At 42.7% G+C, this 17,483-nt stretch overlaps 1 protein-coding gene across 1 annotated transcript in view; it reads left to right on the forward strand.

Moving 5' to 3' along the window:
• The first annotated feature begins 142 nt into the window (after positions 1-142).
• pax6b (paired box 6b) overlaps positions 143-17,483 on the forward strand; it is a 46,693-nt gene continuing 29,352 nt past the window's right edge. The window contains exons 1-3 of the mRNA XM_061814246.1: positions 143-274; positions 1,332-1,473; positions 9,504-9,632. The gene's annotated coding sequence lies outside the window, so the exon portion shown is untranslated. The remainder of the gene's footprint in view (positions 275-1,331; positions 1,474-9,503; positions 9,633-17,483) is intronic.

Genomic DNA, 17,483 nt, shown 5'->3' on the forward strand with positions numbered 1-17,483 from the left:
TGACTTCCGGGCTACTCCTAACTAGCCAATCATAGCGTAGCTTGTTAAGGTGCTCACTAACTTGCTGTGTATCCACGTACGGCATTGGTCAGAGGGACCGAAGTGGAATTTCGGCGCCACGTTGCATGCTTTTTGGTGCCGCAGTGGATGTGGCATCTTGTTGAGTAATGCCGAGTAAGAAATAGTTGTTTACTTTTTTTGCTGGATAATTCAGATGTCAGACTGCACAAGCAAAATATGAAAACGTGGCCGTGTTTAATGTATCAAAGTTACGGTATGTGCTTGTGTTGGTTCAGCGTCGTTTTAGGCCCTGTTTCCTTTTTTGGACCCGCTCGCTTGCGTAACAAATATTTCAGTCCCAAATTGTTTTACCGTTTTATTCAAGCCTTGCGGGGTTTTAAATCCAACTTGAATTTGACTACAGTATGATTAACACTGGTGGAAATATCACAGGGGCACTAATAAATCCCCCCAAATATTTGCGGCACTGTAGTTATGTAATCCAGAAAAACGGCTGCCATTTTTTTAAAACCCAGAAATAGGGTACATTAATTTCGTCCACCAAAATTGCATTTTGTAGTCTTAAGCGACATTATATCTTATACCCTGTTTAGACATACCATCAACTACTAAGAAATATCTGGGCATTTTTCTATCACAGAGTCAAAGTCTCGATCACCATTTTCATAATGATTTACATTGTTTTGGGGAAGAACATTTTGGCATTTTTTGTTTGATGTAATGGTGTTTTGAAGAAATTAGAAACCTTGTTAGTTATATTAGGACAGTGTCACAATGTACCCAAATAATTGAAAAAAAAAAATCCTGTTTTAATTGTCAAGCCTTACCATGCTTTAACACTTAAATAACTGGTATAGGAGAAGCCCTAACATGCCAAAGTAAAAAACTTGGGCATGTCTTGTAGTGTCACATATCAACAATGTTGATGTCGACCGATAGGATTGCGTTTTGCAACGAAACCTCACCTCCTCGTCAGCATTTATTTGTGAGCACCATGACAAAGCGAAATAGGTACGATTGGAACAATGACATTGAAGAAAAGCCAGAGGACCTACGGCAGCAACACACCTGCCATTATAATGTTGGTTGTAACATTGGACATTTCCGACCTGTCAATCACTCGTACAATAATAGCCAATCAGATAGCCGCAATGTCTTAACCCCTGGCTTGACGCGCCCCTCTTTCCGTGTTGTCAAACAAGCAATGCTGGTTGTCAGTAGCGTGCGCTTGGAAAAGTTAATGTTACAAAGAAAATGGTCCTCAGATGTGCTTGGGGAACGTGCAATTCTGATGAAAGATATCCTGCTAGGTTACAAGGGGCCCGCTTGATTCCTTTTCCAAAGCCTAAAAGACAGTTGACAAAGTGTCTACGATGGATTAAGGCTCACGGAAGAGCGCACGTACAACTAAATGTGAACAATATCAACAAACACAAGGCTGTATGTTCAAAGGTAAGTGAGGGAGAAGTATCTTCTTTGACTTTGATTGAATTATCAGTGCTTTATACATTGCAGGAGAACAATTTTCACTTTCTTAGCACATCACTGACCTTCTGAATGAAGTGTGGAATGTTTTATGCCGAAGAGTCGGGTTAGTGATACGTAAATGCGCCATGTCATGCAAGAGAAATGTCTATTTGCCAATTTGTATCACATCATACTTTTAAAACAGAGTACTGGATTCGATTACGAGCCAAGTCAAAGTCACTAATAAAGACTACAATGATATTACTCGTCATCTTTCCAAGTACAAAGTACTCACCCTGCTTTACATACGCAGTACAATTCCACTATTTTATCCTGTTGGATTTCAACATGAAGTTTGTGATGCGTTCAACTTTTTTGCATCGATCCCCAACGTTTCTCTGTAACTCTGACATTGCGTCCTGCTCCATCCAAAATCTTTATTCCGTGTACATATCCCTGCGTGAAAGAGTTGAGACCTCTCTGTAGAACTCTCTTGGACAAATCTGACCCATTTGGCAATAAACATACCCCAATATTATCTGGAATACACGACAGAGAATCGACTTCAAACATGTTCTGTTCAATCACCATTTTGGAAGCTTGTGGGACACGGCTAAGGGGGCGGAGCTTAAGACGGCCATTGGAAAGGTCCATTATCTTGAGATGACCATAAAGAAAAAAAAAAGTGAAATACCAGATGCACTTATGTTTAGTTTTCCTGCTTGCTAGCAGTCCTGAAAGTTTGTGAACATTACCTCAAGTGCTTGTAAACTCTGATTTTGTGGTGTCTTCTGTAAATCTCAAAAGCAAAGCAAATCTATTTGTACAGCGCATGTCACGCATAAGGTAAAGTCATGTGCTTTACGTGATTAAAAGCATTTAAAAACTAAGTGACTAGTTTGCTTGGACAGTGAGTGCGATCATATCTACTCGCAGAAGAATCTCATTACTCGTCGACATCTCAACGCGCCGTAATGTGGAAGAGCAGAGTCTGTAGCCTCCAAACAACTTGCTGACACTGCCATGCCTAATCCTCGGTCGTGGGCAGGAGAAACGTGTATTTTGCCATTCGACATTAGCATAATAAGCCAGCACATGGCACATTGCTGTTTTGCATAAACAGTACACCCTAGTTTATAAAAGGGCCCCGAGGCTAACTAGGCTCTTTATTCGATTAATGAATACTTCATGTATTTAAATTAGTCCTGCCTGGTCAATTCAAATCAGCGTGTCATCAGACATGAACAAATATGAAGTTGTTTTTTTTCCAAACCCCTTTTGTGAGAGACGTCCTTTAAATTTACAGCGAAACCTCCTAAGATAAGCACTCCCCAAAGTCGTATAATTGGACTTTGGTCAAAAATCCAACTAAATTCAAACTGTTGTTGTCAGCCTTCATCTAATGTATTTCCGTCTAAAATATTGTTTTGCTTTTCTGTGGCTTTTCATAACTCCACCGCAGAAGGGTACTAGTGACTACAAAGACGGAAAAGTGTCATGCTCACCATGCATCCATTGATTTTTTTTCAATGACGCTTATCCTCAGTAGCGTTGCGGGTGTGCTGAGTCTATCTCAGCTGACTGGCCAAGAGATTGGGTACACCCTGGACTAGTTGCCAGCTAATTTCAGGGCACAAACAAACAAACATTCACACTCAAAGGCAATTTAGAGTCTTCAATGAACCTACTGTGTATGTTTTTGCGATGTAGGAAGAAACCGGAGTACCCGGACAACACCCACGCAGGCTCAGGGAGAACATGCGCGTGGCACGCCGGCCAAGGCCAGATACAGTATGAACACGGGTCCTCAGAATTATGAGGCAGACATCTGAACCAGTACGGCCGCCTGATGCTAACCACAAAATCATGAATGGAATTTCCTATGACGTAGTAAAGTGTAACAAACAATATGAGCATAATTAATCACACAAATTAATATTCCCAAGCAGATGCATATGTATGTGTATGTAAATATTGTGATAGTGGTTCAAAGCAAGTACCACTTAAAAAAAAAAGTTGTCCAAGTATCACCATAATGACTTAAAATACAGGAGTGAACTTGCCCTAAGTGGTCATCAAAAAACAAGTGAGGTTAAATTGCCAAAAGTTTTTTTGGAATATAATAGTATACCACCGTAACGTTACACAGTTGGAATATCAATGGTGTGATTGAATATAGGAATATTAAAATATTACTTAAACAATTCAATCAAAATGTATTGCACACATAATACTAAAATGTTTGAAACAAAAAGTTCCAAGAGTTGAAATCCATCCATTTTCTTAGCTGCTTATCCTCACGAGGTTCATGGGAGTGCTCGAGCCTATCCCAGCTGTCAACGGGCAGGAGGTGGGGTACACCCTGAACTGGTCGCTAGCCAATCGCAGGGCACATGGAGACAAACAGCCGCACTCACAATCACACCCAGGGGCAATTTAGAGTGTCCAATTAATGTTGGATGTTTGTGGGTGTGGGAGGAAACCGGAGTGCCCGGAGAAAACCCACGGAGGCACGGGGAGAACATGCAAACTCCACACAGGAATTTGTCTCCGGTCGTCGGTGCTGTCCTGGTATGACATTCACGTTGAGTACTGAGAAGAACAAACAAATGAACAAGAACGAAGATTAATTAAGTAGTAATTAAATATGCTTAAACTCACTTATGTTTACCACTGGGGGCACGGTGCTCAACTGGCTAGCACAACTGCCTCACAGTTCTGGGGACCCCGATTCAAATCCCAGCTCCACCTGTGTGAAGTTTGCGTGTTCTCCTCATGCCTGCGTGGATTTTCTGTGGGTACTCCCATTTCCTCGCCCATCCCAAAACATGCATTGCAGGTAAATTGAATACTCTAGATGTGAATGTAAGTGGGAATTGTTGGTTGTTTGTGCTGTGCGATTGGCTGGCGACCAGTTCAGGGTGTACCCCGTATTTCTCCTGAAGGTAGCTGGGATAGGATAGTCCAGCACAACTGACCCTAGTGAGGATAACCGGTGTAAAAAACGGATGGATAGATATATTTACCACTCTCAAAAGCCATTTTTTACAGTATAGGAACGAATTATTGATATTTACATCTGAATTACAACAACATGGATAACTTGGAAGCTAACCATTGTCACAGAACAAATGTCTTGGACTTTGGAGGTGTTTGTGTGTATAATGTGAAAATACCCCCGACGGAGCAAAAACTATACTAATATAAATGTTTGTATCAATACGCAACATAATTAATTATCGCCCCAAACTACAAGAAAAGCAAGCTGTTCAAACATTATCTATGAGGAGTTGCGTTTTATGGACTTTAAAACATGTTGGTAATTTAGCATTGATGTCAAACAACAGTAACATTGCCTGAAACAACTTTTAAAATGTTGCAGAGAGGAAGTAGAAGAGTGGCTTTCAACATGAATATTTCACTGTAGGAAAGCATGGGGCGGGGGGCAGAGGGGGGTGGGGGGTTGCGCAGCTACAGGGATGTTCAGTTAACCATGAGATTACACACACACTCTGCAGAAGGCATTTGGTTAATGTAATTAAGAAAACCCTATGGTGGGAGACACACAGCATTAGCGTCCACGACGTACACTTCGGTTTTTGGCCTTCTCCTGGCCCACACATTGGAGATACTATTAATCTAATTTACTAATCATTGTTTCCGCTTCACCAGCGCCAGAGTTTGTCTAAACGCCGGGGTGTTTTCTTCGAATATGCGATTATTACAGCGGCATAAATAACTGAGCTTTGTGTGATGGGCGTCGAGATAAATTGTAAATATAGTGCGTGATATGCCGCTGTTTTAATTCACTGCTCGTGTCATTTCTACAATAACACGACTCTTGTTTAATATTTAGATAAATTAGATAAATAATTTTTCCCAGTGGAGAATTGCAGGCGTCTCACAGTCAATCCACCAAAATATATGTAATACATAAATAGCGATACTATATACTGGATATGTACACGTATATATTTTTAGTATCACATGAATCTACTGTTGTCTGGAGTGTTGCCTTCAAAATGAATGACAATCTTCTTCTTCTGAACTCTTGAGGTAAATGATTTCACCCCCTTTTTTTTTTTTAATTAGAAGAAACTTTTTATATAAAAACCAATATAAAATTTTTTGAAGTATTAGTCAGTCAAACATTTTTTAGGTATTAGAGGCAGTCACTAGTGTTGTGTTGTCGTTGCATCTGGACTGGCTCAAACTTACCATGGGAGGACATTTTTTTACCGCTAGCTTTTCTCGAGCTCACTCGTGTCAAAGTCAAGGCCCAGGGGCCAGATGCGGCCCGCGACATGATGTCATGTGGCCCAGGAAGGTAAATCATGTGTGTCAATTTCCATGATGGTACCAAAATTTCAACTTTTCATATCAGAAATGATAACGTTGAAATATTCTAAGCATATTTTATGGTTGAAAAACCCATGACCCTTGATTTCAAAACTAATTAAAACATTTTGTGTGTAAATATGATGAGGCGATAAAAGATTTTTATGGTTTCACAGTGTTAATGGCCCTCTGAGGGAAACGATAACTACAATGTGGCGCGTGACAAAAATGAGTTTGACACCCCTGCCCTAGCTAGTTAGGGTAGGCGTACACTTTTCACATAACTAGGTTTCTGTAGTAGGCAACATTGTGTAACTGTAACTGTGTAATTGTGTTTTCCGCCATTGTAATGAGTTTTTATATTAGCGATTAGAATGAGCATCTTAGCACATCTGCCTCACAGTTTTGGGAATCCATGTTCAAATCCGGCCTCGCCTGGGTGTAGTTTGCATGTTCTCTCCGTGCCTGCGTGGGTTTTCTTTGCGCACTCCCGTTTCCTTCCACATCCCAAAAAACATGCATAGTAGGTTATCAGCAGACACTGACTTGCCCGTAGGTGTGAATATGAGTGTGAATGGTTGTTTGTGTCTATGTGCGCTATGACTGTCTGGCGACCAGTTCAGGGTGTACTCTGCCTCTCGCCCAAAGATATCTGGGATAGGCGCCATCTCTGCCGCGACACTAGTGAGGATAGGCAGCAGCCACTGTGATTTGACATCCGCGTATGCGCCCGCGCACCATCCCACTCGCAAATCTCCACAGTCGACCACAAAAAATCATGCATGTAAAATTTGTTACAAGTAGAAATACATAGATATTGAAAGACATCGCTTATTTTGTGTAGTCTTGACCAGCGTTCCCTCTAAGCTGCGCCACTGCGCAATGGCGCACTTGTCGTACCCTCGGCGCATATGAAAACCAATCCAGCGCAGTGAACCACACCCTTTCGTCTTGTTTTTTTTTTTTAACACAGAAGGACGCGGTCTATACTGAGCTGGTGCTCAGCATACTTCTACTTCCTAGTTTACCTGACACCGCCCCCCCTCCGCTCTTAAAAGGGTACTCTCATAATTACAAACAGAAGACGGCTTTATACTTTATAAGTAAGCAACTTTATATCTGCGTGCATGGCTGACCACACCCGTACATTTTTTCAAATGTGAGTGATTGAGGCGGTATGCAAAATGTATCAATGGATGGACATTGTGAGCAGCCAAGGACTAACATGAGTGTTTTCCTACATTATGATAATATCAGTTTCTGGTTCTGTTTCCACAATGATACTGTATCGGTTCACTTGCCTACGATTGGCTGGCAACTAGTTTAGGCCCCGAAGATAGCTGGGATAGGCTCCAGCACTTGTGAGGATAAGCATCACACTTATATATAACTTCACTTATATATGCCCCATGATTGGACGGTGACCAGTTTTGAGTGTAGCCACCTTTTGGCTAAAGTCAGCTGGCATAGGAACAGCATAAACTGTTTAGAGAACGGATTGCGTTCATAATCTAGATCTCATCTTTGACTCTTTGTTGTTTCCTGTTATGTCATCCAACTCTTAAGGTATTCACTGAGCTGTCTCCTTTGCTTATGTTGAAATGTTAATATTTGCTGATAGTATCGCAATTGGTTCAACCGCTGGGCTTTTCTGTCAAAACTTTTTGTCCAATTCTGAGTTTCACATCCTCAAGTCAGGCACATTCGGTTTAGATCAGGGGTGCTCAATGCGTCGATCGCGAGGCAGTCTTGGTCGATCGCGACGGCGTGCCGAGAACAAAAAAAAAAAGACTCCAGCCATATTTTTCTGCTCACTGAGCATGTGCAAACAACGACACAAGACAACAAGAAAACACTGACGTGAGTGACACAGCCCAGCTGTGTGTTTTCATTTATGTGGTGTTGCGTGATCATCAACATGAACTCAGATAGTTATAAAAAATGTTCATAGTTATGTCGTGCAATATTGGTTCATGCGGTTATGCGAGGCACACAAACATACATTTACACATAAAGATTCCATATACAGTGGTGCCTTGGTTCTCGAACACAATCCATTCCAGAAGGCTGGTTGAAAACCAAAACGTTTGAAAACCAAAGCACGTTTTCCCATTACAATGAATGGAAAATGAAATAATGTGTTCCAAGCCAAAAAAAAACGTTTTTTAAAGCATTTTTTTTAGCTTTTCCTGATCATAAACTGGATAGTAGAAATGCATGTATAGTTTAAGTACTTTATATAATTAAATCATTTAAGAAATATATTTATTTTTTGCTTAAAATGTATGCTTTAGCCGAGTAGAGTATGTTAGGCTGGGAGTGCATTGCCGTATCTGTAGCGACTTGGCCCCCAGCCTTGTAAACCTTTATTTTATTGACAAAAGTGCAGAATAACTTTAAACAAGCAATAATGGGGGGGGGGGGACCAAATTGTTTTTTGTTTGCACAGAAAGTACGTCACGTAAAAACAAAATTAACTTGCAACTAGAGGTAGGGTTACTGGAATAAAATAAAAACAATGCAAAACAGTTTCAGATGTCTTCATGGGGGTGGTAAACCCTTATGTGCAACAACTGCATTTTATCCATGTGCTTTATTTTGTTTACATGTGAATTTGTTTTCTTTTTCAGCCTTCTTTAAAAACAAATTTGCAGTGTGTCCTACGGACGCATTTGTCTTCCTCCAGTTTTGGGGGTCCGCCAAAGAATGTTTTTAATTTTTTTTCCCTGACTGAACAATAACGGTGAATATATGTCTCTCATCACACAATTACCCCACCACCATTTGCCTCCCCCCCTCCGCCGTTCGGGACTTTTCATAGTTCTAATAACTCACCGCCCGCACTATTCTGGATAGATTAATAAACTTCTCATTGCTGCCACGGAGGAGAAAAGAAACCTTTGCTCTGTTTAATGACAACTGTAAAGTGGAGGCAATCATGGGATGCCTCCCGTGACATTTCCCCCAGTTCCTGTTCGCTCCACTTATCTCAGACAAATGGCCGTGCCAGGCCGCTATCGAGATGAAGCGCTTTCCCCGAGTCATTACGTCTGTCACTGGGGCCATTTCCATATTGAAAAATCTAAAACAATAAATGACACCGAGGCCTTTAATAACTGAGGGAATCATATTTGGAAAATTGCATTGAAGCAATAACCTTTTCTCCCTGTAATTAGATGACAGAGGGGTCCCGGTTTTAATTAAGTCAGCAATTTATAGTTGCACGGCCATACCTCGGCGTGCTGATTAGTATAGGAGGGATCACAGAACGGCGTCGGCTCAATTTGAGAAGATTTGATCTGGTAATTACTTTCTTATACGGCAAAGTCCACGCCAAACCTCAGACTGGCGGCGGCATGTCGATGCGGTGCTCTGTGAAGCGTGGCTCTCGCCGTCGTTACTCACGCTGCAAATCTGTGGCGAGCAAGTGTCTGTCTGAATAGGTCTTCAAAGGAGGTCATCAACGGCGGACATAATGTTTGAGGAGGTGTATTAAGGTGGAATTGTCGTTTGTCATGACGTGTGTGCGGGCATTATTTTACATCTCCCCCTTAATTGATTCCCCCCGGTCAGTGTATTACGCTAACATTTGCACGAGGGGCCAGAACAGTTAAGGATGCTGTTTTAGTGCCGTGTTAATAAACGTGGCCATTTACTGTCAATTTATGTCCTGACAGGTCGTAATGAAGACCATGAAAAGAAGATTAGCTGGAGCTGTTGCCGTGGACCGTCTGGGGATGGCCGTGACGAGACTGCTGGGACCGCCGCTTGTCGTGTGCGCTGGCAGCCTCCGGCTTTCTGCCGCGGTGATTGACATTAATGTTCCTTTTTTTACATAGAAGGGTAAATTTGTGCTGTATCTTATGGGAATATGACATTTAGCACATTGTAAGGATGCGCTGGCATCTATAGAAGAACCGAACAATGGTGGACGCTAGTCCCCCTTGACATATCGTTACTGACATCAAACAGATGCTTGTGTTCTGTGTCGCTAATTGCAGTTGCGTGTCCGACTCGCCATAATAACGTCTTTAAAAAGATCCGCGTTGCATGTATAGAAGAATCGCATCTTGAGAAATGATACAGAATTGTACAACTCACTTAATTTTGGCATCGAGTTGCTAAATGTTGGCACGTTACATCATTTAGCACGCTTGTCATCGTGGACTAGCAAGGCTGCGAAACACTACGGCGAATATGTTTTTGAAAGCTTACACCTGGTGGTGATCAGAGTGGAAGAGCATGGAGCTCCCCCCCCCCCCCCTCCTCTCCCCCGCAGGATTTCATCCAATCTGAAATGCAAATCCCAGAAGCCTATTTGGGAGAATGAGGTTAATTAATCCCAGAGGACAAATGAGTGAGCAGGGGGCTCCTCAGCCCCCTCAAGATCTTCCCTCCGTAAAGGTCACACTTGGCAGTAGGGACGACGCATGTTGTTGGCCCTCCATGAACTTCTCATCTCTCCCCTGGAAACATCCCGTTTGATTTCTTCTCTCAATCAGCGGGAACGCATGGCCCGAGAACAGGCCCCCGGATTTACTCGAACGTTAAGTTGCTTATGCTAAACGCCGTACCCCGGGCTCTGAATCAGGCTGAGATCCTGTGACGAGCTGCCCTCTGAGGCTACGGCGTCTGGTGCTAAATGTCTGCTGCTGGCTTATCGTCATTTGGGTTCCGATGCTAAATTCGGCCCTCCGGGCCTTCGCGTGTCGTCACCGTGACCTGTGATTTATGGGTCATTATTTGGGTGACATTTCCCTCCAACATTGTAGTCTGTTGGACCTCTGTCTTTTTCTTACAGCATTTTATATGTTCTGTGTCATGTTGAGCATCTCGCGGTTGATTTAGGTTTGGGTGGATTACATCTGAGTACGCAAGTTTTCCTGTTTATAATCAAGAGTTTTTAACTACTTTTTACTCACATAGAGCTATTTAAATGCACAGTTTGCAGTGTTAAAACTGGTAGCAAGATTGTAATCCCTCCCTCTGCTCACCCAAGCCACGCCCCTTAACCACATGCAAAAGTCCAACTCTCAAACTTGCCCATTGAAAATAGCATGTGATTATGAAATTGCATAATTGTGATAAATATTCAGCATTGGGCCTCTAGCAATTCTAAGATGGAGTGGCAATGAAAACAAGATAGCGTTAGTCGTGGCTTCTACGTTGCTAGCTTGGCTTATTTGTATGGGAACGTTACAATAACTAAATGCTATCAGTTTGTACGTTCCAAAATGTTAAACTTTAAATGGTTGAGCATCAAAAGGGTTTAGCAACGTACCCGTTGAGCAGAAATGTCTAATTCTGCACCGCTTCTCTGTCCTCTCAGCTGCCTGAGGCCTCTCCAACTCTGAAAGGGAACGCCCATGTTTGCCCTTGTTTCCATTTTTTATTTTCCAGAGACAATAGTTTCAGCAAAGCTCCTGAATCCCAAGGTAACATAAGACTACACGGGTGCCCCCCATCCTCCATGAGTGCACAATGTCACCTGTCCTGTCATGGTTTCTTTTCAGTAAAAAATGTGGGCATTTTTTTCCCCCCGTCAGATTATTTTACTTAAGTACTACTGTGAGGTCATAATGAGAGTTTTAACAAATATCTCAAAAAGTGATTTTTGAATTTCCGTGTTGGGGGGAAAAAATAGATTCCAAATCTTAACAAATTAAATCATGGTGAATTCTTTTCGATCGCAGCCTCGCCTGTGTGGAGATTGCATGTACTCCCCGCACCTGCGTGGGTTTCCTCCCACATCCCAAAAACGTGCAACATTAATTGGACACTCGAAATTCCCCCTAGGTATGACTGTGAGTGCGGCTGTTTGTCTCCATGTGCCCTGCGATTGGGTGGCGACCAGTTCAGGGTGTACCCCGTTTCCTGCCCGTTGACAGCTGGGATAGGCTCCAGCACTCCCTGTGACCCTCATGAGGATAAGTGGCTAAGAAAATGGATGGCTGGATGGATGGATCTATGGAATTGTTTTCAATCTTAGAGGTCCAACTTGTGTACGTTGGTTCTTCAAAAGGAATTTTTTATTCCCCAGTCAGATATAAACAATCGTACTTTTGAGGTGCCTGTGAGCAAGGCAGTTCACCCCCCAATTTCTCCCTGGGGCCTGCAAAGTGACCCTGTGTGTTACTACTAGTGTGGCTACAGTGTTGACTACTGTGAAGTTTCAAATCTAGTGTTCGAATCAGTAACAGCGAAAGCAAATCATGTCTTGACATAAAAGCCGCCGCTGTCGGATGCTCCCAGTTCTTTGTGGAGCGCCGCCACACGGCCACAACAACAGATCGATAAGAGATGGCTCACATATCCCAAATAACTATACGCCAGCGTATAATTGTCACAAGGCCCCTCGCATGGCTTCCGCGTACCGTCTGATGCGATTCTCCTGTTCTCCCATCCCGTAGACAGGACACAGAGGCGGTTTTGGCTCCCGAACGAGCGTCTCCCATGGGTTGCCACGCATCTCCTGTCCCCCCCCCCCCCCCCTACCCCTCTCACTCTGCAGCTGGAGCTAGCAGGGCCAGATGCTACATGGCTGCACCACCCTCTGTCGCCCCTTCCCTCTTCCAGGAGGATGGTGCCCAGAGAGGAGGATGACAAACGCCTCTGCCTCCGCTTAGTGACGGATTTGGACGACCTGACTCCAGCCCCGCTCTGTTCCAACCGCCGGCACAAGATGTTGACTTAATGGAAAAAGGGGGTTTTGGCTGTTGATGGGCCCATATGCGTTTGTATCGGGGAAATATGGCAGGGCCAGCGCGTCTGCGTATCGCTGTGTATCTCGTGTGTTCAGTCGCATTGTGAACGCGTCTTGTGTATCTTTTCACGTGGCCCAAGCTGCCTACATCCATCACGCCATGGCGTACTGGCAGAGCGCAGGACTCAGACAGCTTCACTAACACACGGTCAGTTAAATTGCCTGTTAAATTGTCTCGGTCTGTCGCTATCTTAGGTGTAGATAAAAAAAATAATAATAAAAAAAAAAACACGGCACTTAGAGGCTGCACTTAATGGCAGAAATTGACAAGTAAATCCCAGTCGAAGGGGTGAGCGGGGGTAACGTTGCGATACGCAATACTGCGAAGGGCGACGTGCAGGACGCTCTAAGGCTATTTTGGAGCATAACATTGAATTTCATTTCACGTGTTGATCATTTCATCCAATTATATTGTAATTCCACAATAATATAAAGCTGAAGCCAGACCTTATCGGGGCTAAATTGGACCATTCATCACCCGTCACTTTGCTCCTCTAATAATTAAAACAATCATTTTGGTCCAGCCCGCGTGACATTTCTTCCTATGCAACCAGATGGAAAATTAAGACTCATTCTTTTAGCATTACAGTTAATGGCCGGATTCGCCTTGTGTACCAGCGGAACCACTGGCAGAACCACGCGAAGGACGGTGCCCCAGTAAGGTGTTCAGAATCTGAGCCAACTTCAGAATCACTTAAATTATCATAATTATACTGTAAACCGTTTAAATCCACTCAGACGTCGGTGTAATTAACAGATGCCACTTTGATATTTTTTCCCCTCACACATTTTTAAAGACAGCAGCCATGTATTATTAATAATGATTTTGCATAAATGTATTCCAAAATGACTTTATTATTCAATAGATGATCAGAGTGGTGATTCATGCTGCTTGCTGGTGGATGAAAATCTGACACAAGTTTTATTTTTATTTTATTTTTTTAATAACAAGAGGTTCTTGTTTGGCTCAAAATTATTATAATTCACGCGAACCTAGAGCAATCTCGGGCTATTTATCTTGCTCATCTTTATGTATTAGACAAATATATTAATATGTGTATGTTGTACAGCACACATTCATATTTATGCCTCAAGTACAAATCAAAGAGCCCCATTCAAACTTTAAATGCGGTCTGCAACATAAACTCACTTTCCTCCATTGATGCCACAGCTCACATCAATATAAAAAGCTTCATGAAGTTGAAGTTAATCAAACTTTATGTCCCTATTTTCTAATAATTAAATATGTTTGGCTCTTACATAACATTGCCACTGAACTGGTAAATCATTTATCAAGACACTTTCCTGATATTATCTTTCTTACAATTCCTAATTTCCAGCGCTGGTGTATAAAAGCTGCATGTATTGACTAATATGAGCAAAACTAGACTAATAAAAAGATTCCACTTCATAGGATCGATATTGCCATAATTTTGTGTACGAGTCAAAACACACACACACACACACACACACACACACACACACACACACCACACACACACACACACACAGACAATGCAAAGTCGTTTTTCTTCTGGTCATGGACGCTTTGGAGGTATGCAGTTGGCCGCTAGAGGGCAGTAAAGCTCCATAAATCGCAACAACAACTCAGTCTGCTGGCAGCAGGCAAACTCTTCTTTCTCCTTGGCGTTTGACTGATTTAGCAAAGTGGGAGTTCAGAACTATCCAACATTTCAGTTTTCTGTTCTTCCAACGACTTGCTCCTTCATCTTACATGGGTTTCCGTGTTTTAGGCGTAAATATGTAGGCTTGGTTTTGGAACACAACAGGGAGGTACACTTGCTCATCATTTCAAAGTTATTTTGTCTGTGTTTAAACACGCTTCCGTTCAAGCTGCATTTCTGCGGCCTTGATGAGGTTCTCCGTGGCAGCTCGTGATGAAAATGTTTGCTGCATCTTTTTGTGATATGTCGACGTCAAGAAGCCAAAGTGCAACCTCCTTGGTGGCTGAGCAGGAAGGGGACTTTGCAGGGGGGGGTTCTGGCTTAAACGTTCCCCCATCTGCTCAACCATCTGAAGAAAATATTACTAAACGTTGCAATGCATTTGGTAGGGGACACTTTTTTTTAATGGCGTTAATCGAATGGATTTTGCGGCAATGTAGTTTTCATTTGCTAAACGTCAGGGGAAAAAATGCATCTGCACATTTAAGTCATTATTATTATTGTGCTGCAATTGTAACAATATATACAAGTTTTCTCCCATAATAGTCTGACGGTGGGTTTATGAGGGCTCGTGTCGGACCAGTGCGCAGGAATTACACTAATGCATGGTGACCGAGGCCCTTTCAAGCGATAACCCCCCCCCCCACAGCCCCTCCCAACAGCTGTCCCAAAATCAATCACGTCAGAGAAATATGAAAACAAACATCTCTCCGCTGCATGAATCCACTCCCTCACACTTAAACAAATGTGCTCGATATTGGAAAGGAAGGGTTAAGTATTGAACTTCAACCTGGCAGCAACGTCTGGAATTCACCGAGGGGGGTGAGGGGTCGCACCGAAAAGCCAAAGTTGGAATAAAACTGCCAGACAGGATGGCAGAAGTCACAAGATCACGCGAATTTGAAAGGTCTCATTCAACGACAAAAAATTGAACTGGGCAAATAATCGGGCCACACCTTAATGATCATTTTAAGAAAAAACTTTTCGGTTTAATAACCTCTTTCAACGTGGATTGAATGGTAATTCTAAAAAAAAAAAACAACCCTTATTATTGAACAAATGATAAAGTAGTAATCTTCCGTGACATTCGTAATTCTTAAGAGGATATTATTGTTTTTTAATGTGGCTAAAGTGGTCATAAAAATGTGGTGAATCAAAGCTCATCAAGTTGTGATGTTGACAAAAAAAAAAGTTACGATTATCAAGGATGGTCAAAGTATGTGGACAAACCGATCAGGTGAGAGTTGCAATTCTTACAAGGATATATATTTTTTATGTAGCTTAAGTTGTAATCTTAAAGTGGAAAAAGTAAGGCTGCGATAATCAAGTCGCCACGTCCCCCCCCCCAAAAAAAAAAAAGTTATTTGAATTTATGGAGGAGTGTCCAAAAAAAAAGCGGACAAAGTGGTTATATGAGACAGTCGTGATTCTTTCAAGGATCTGTTTGTATTTTTATGTGGCTGAAGTTGTAATGTTTTTTTTAGGGAATAAACTTATGATGATCGAATCAAAGTTGCAATATTTCCACTATAAACATTATTTTTTTCACATCCAGAACTTTGTCCTCTTTCTTCTTTTGCCTTTGTTCCAATCATAAATACTTATTTTCCACATATACGTTTCAATCTTACTCTTGTAACATTACCACTTTATTATCATGACGACTTTCTTGCGACTTTTTTTTAAATTTCCCTAATAATTATCCAAATATTCACTGCGGCCCTAATAAATGGACTTCCACTTCAGACCATTCCAACCTTACCCAGAATGCATTTTCACAGCATGTTTATTGAATATTCCTATATGCATGAACGCCTCGGTGTTTGGAATGGGAAGGTGGGGGTGGGGGGTAGGTAGTGGGGTTGGGGCGTTGGGGTGGGGGTTGGGGGCGCCTCTGTTCTGCATCAGCACATACAGAAGAGAAGCGCTGCATCTGTTGGCTCCAATGTTAGTCTTAATTACTGGCCTTCATGTTCTCCGTGGCCCTCAACCGTCTTTAATTAAAACCTTGATTAGGGGGGAGGAGGTCCCGGGCAGGACTATTACCAGATGGGTTTCCAGCAATCATAATAAAGACTTTTATCCGCTGATGCTGCCTGTCTGTGTGCGCTATATCAAAGCACAGCCTTTAAAAAAAATGGAGGCTGGTAATTACGACGGCAATTGCTTGTCTAATTAAGGTTGGTTTGTGATTCGATTTGGAAGCAGCTTATCCTATATGTGGTGTGTGTGCGCGCGCCCTGGCTGCAGGCTTCGCGGCGTATATAGGCTGGGTGCGCGCTCGGGAGGGGGGTGGGCGATCAATAGTGATGCAATGACCTGGAAATGTATCTTCTCAAGAGAAGTCCTCCATAATAAGCTCGAGGTGCACGTCGGTGCTCCGCCGTGTTGCCAAACATAGATTTCAGCGAGCCCCTTCCCCACCTTTAGACCCATTTCCCTTGCGATCACCGTTTTTTTTTTTTTTTGGTTGTTTTTTTTAAGAGGTCAAACTTTTGTCACGTTTAACGACTGTAATGTCGGGGGCGCAGCTCTCATTTATTGAGACACAACAACGTGAGGCGCGGGGCAATCATGCGTCGTGACGAGCCTCGCAGGAAACGCATCTTTGCGAGTTCAGGATCCGCCGCATTATGAACGTGATCGCGGCCAAATGGGACCGGGACCGGGAGACGCCGGGGAGGCGCACTCCGTCTTTTGTATTCAAGACGTAGAAAGTCGCAACTAACAATCAGTTCAATTATCCTCAAGATATTGACTTCACCATAGGCTTTGTCATCCAATGGGGGGGTGGGGGGGGTGTAAGGAGTGATTCCTCGCTGCAGTATGTATGTCCATTTTCCACACGGTTTGTCGTCGTTATTGCCCGATTTAGTGTGCGTTGCTTTTACGCAGCCCTGTAACCCCCCACCCTCGCCCACCCCCGTGCGTGTAACTGCGCTTCATCCATTTAAACGTATCACCCAGATGTGCGCTCACGTTGTCACATTCTTTTTAAAGCCCGCCTGCGCGTAATCATTTCTATACTTTTACGCACAATGATAATGCAGTATAACTGGCTGGCCTTCCCCACATGAAACGGCATTTCCCCCCAAGTTTTGTGTGTATTTAATATGATATAAACACACCTATGATCCACTCTTTTCTAAGTTCCATGCCCAAAACATCCGCATCCTGTGACTTTTTGCAATTTCATGTACAAATATGTT

Source organism: Syngnathoides biaculeatus, chromosome 3 (genome assembly GCF_019802595.1).
Source record: "Syngnathoides biaculeatus isolate LvHL_M chromosome 3, ASM1980259v1, whole genome shotgun sequence".
NCBI classification, from domain to species: domain Eukaryota; kingdom Metazoa; phylum Chordata; class Actinopteri; order Syngnathiformes; family Syngnathidae; genus Syngnathoides; species Syngnathoides biaculeatus.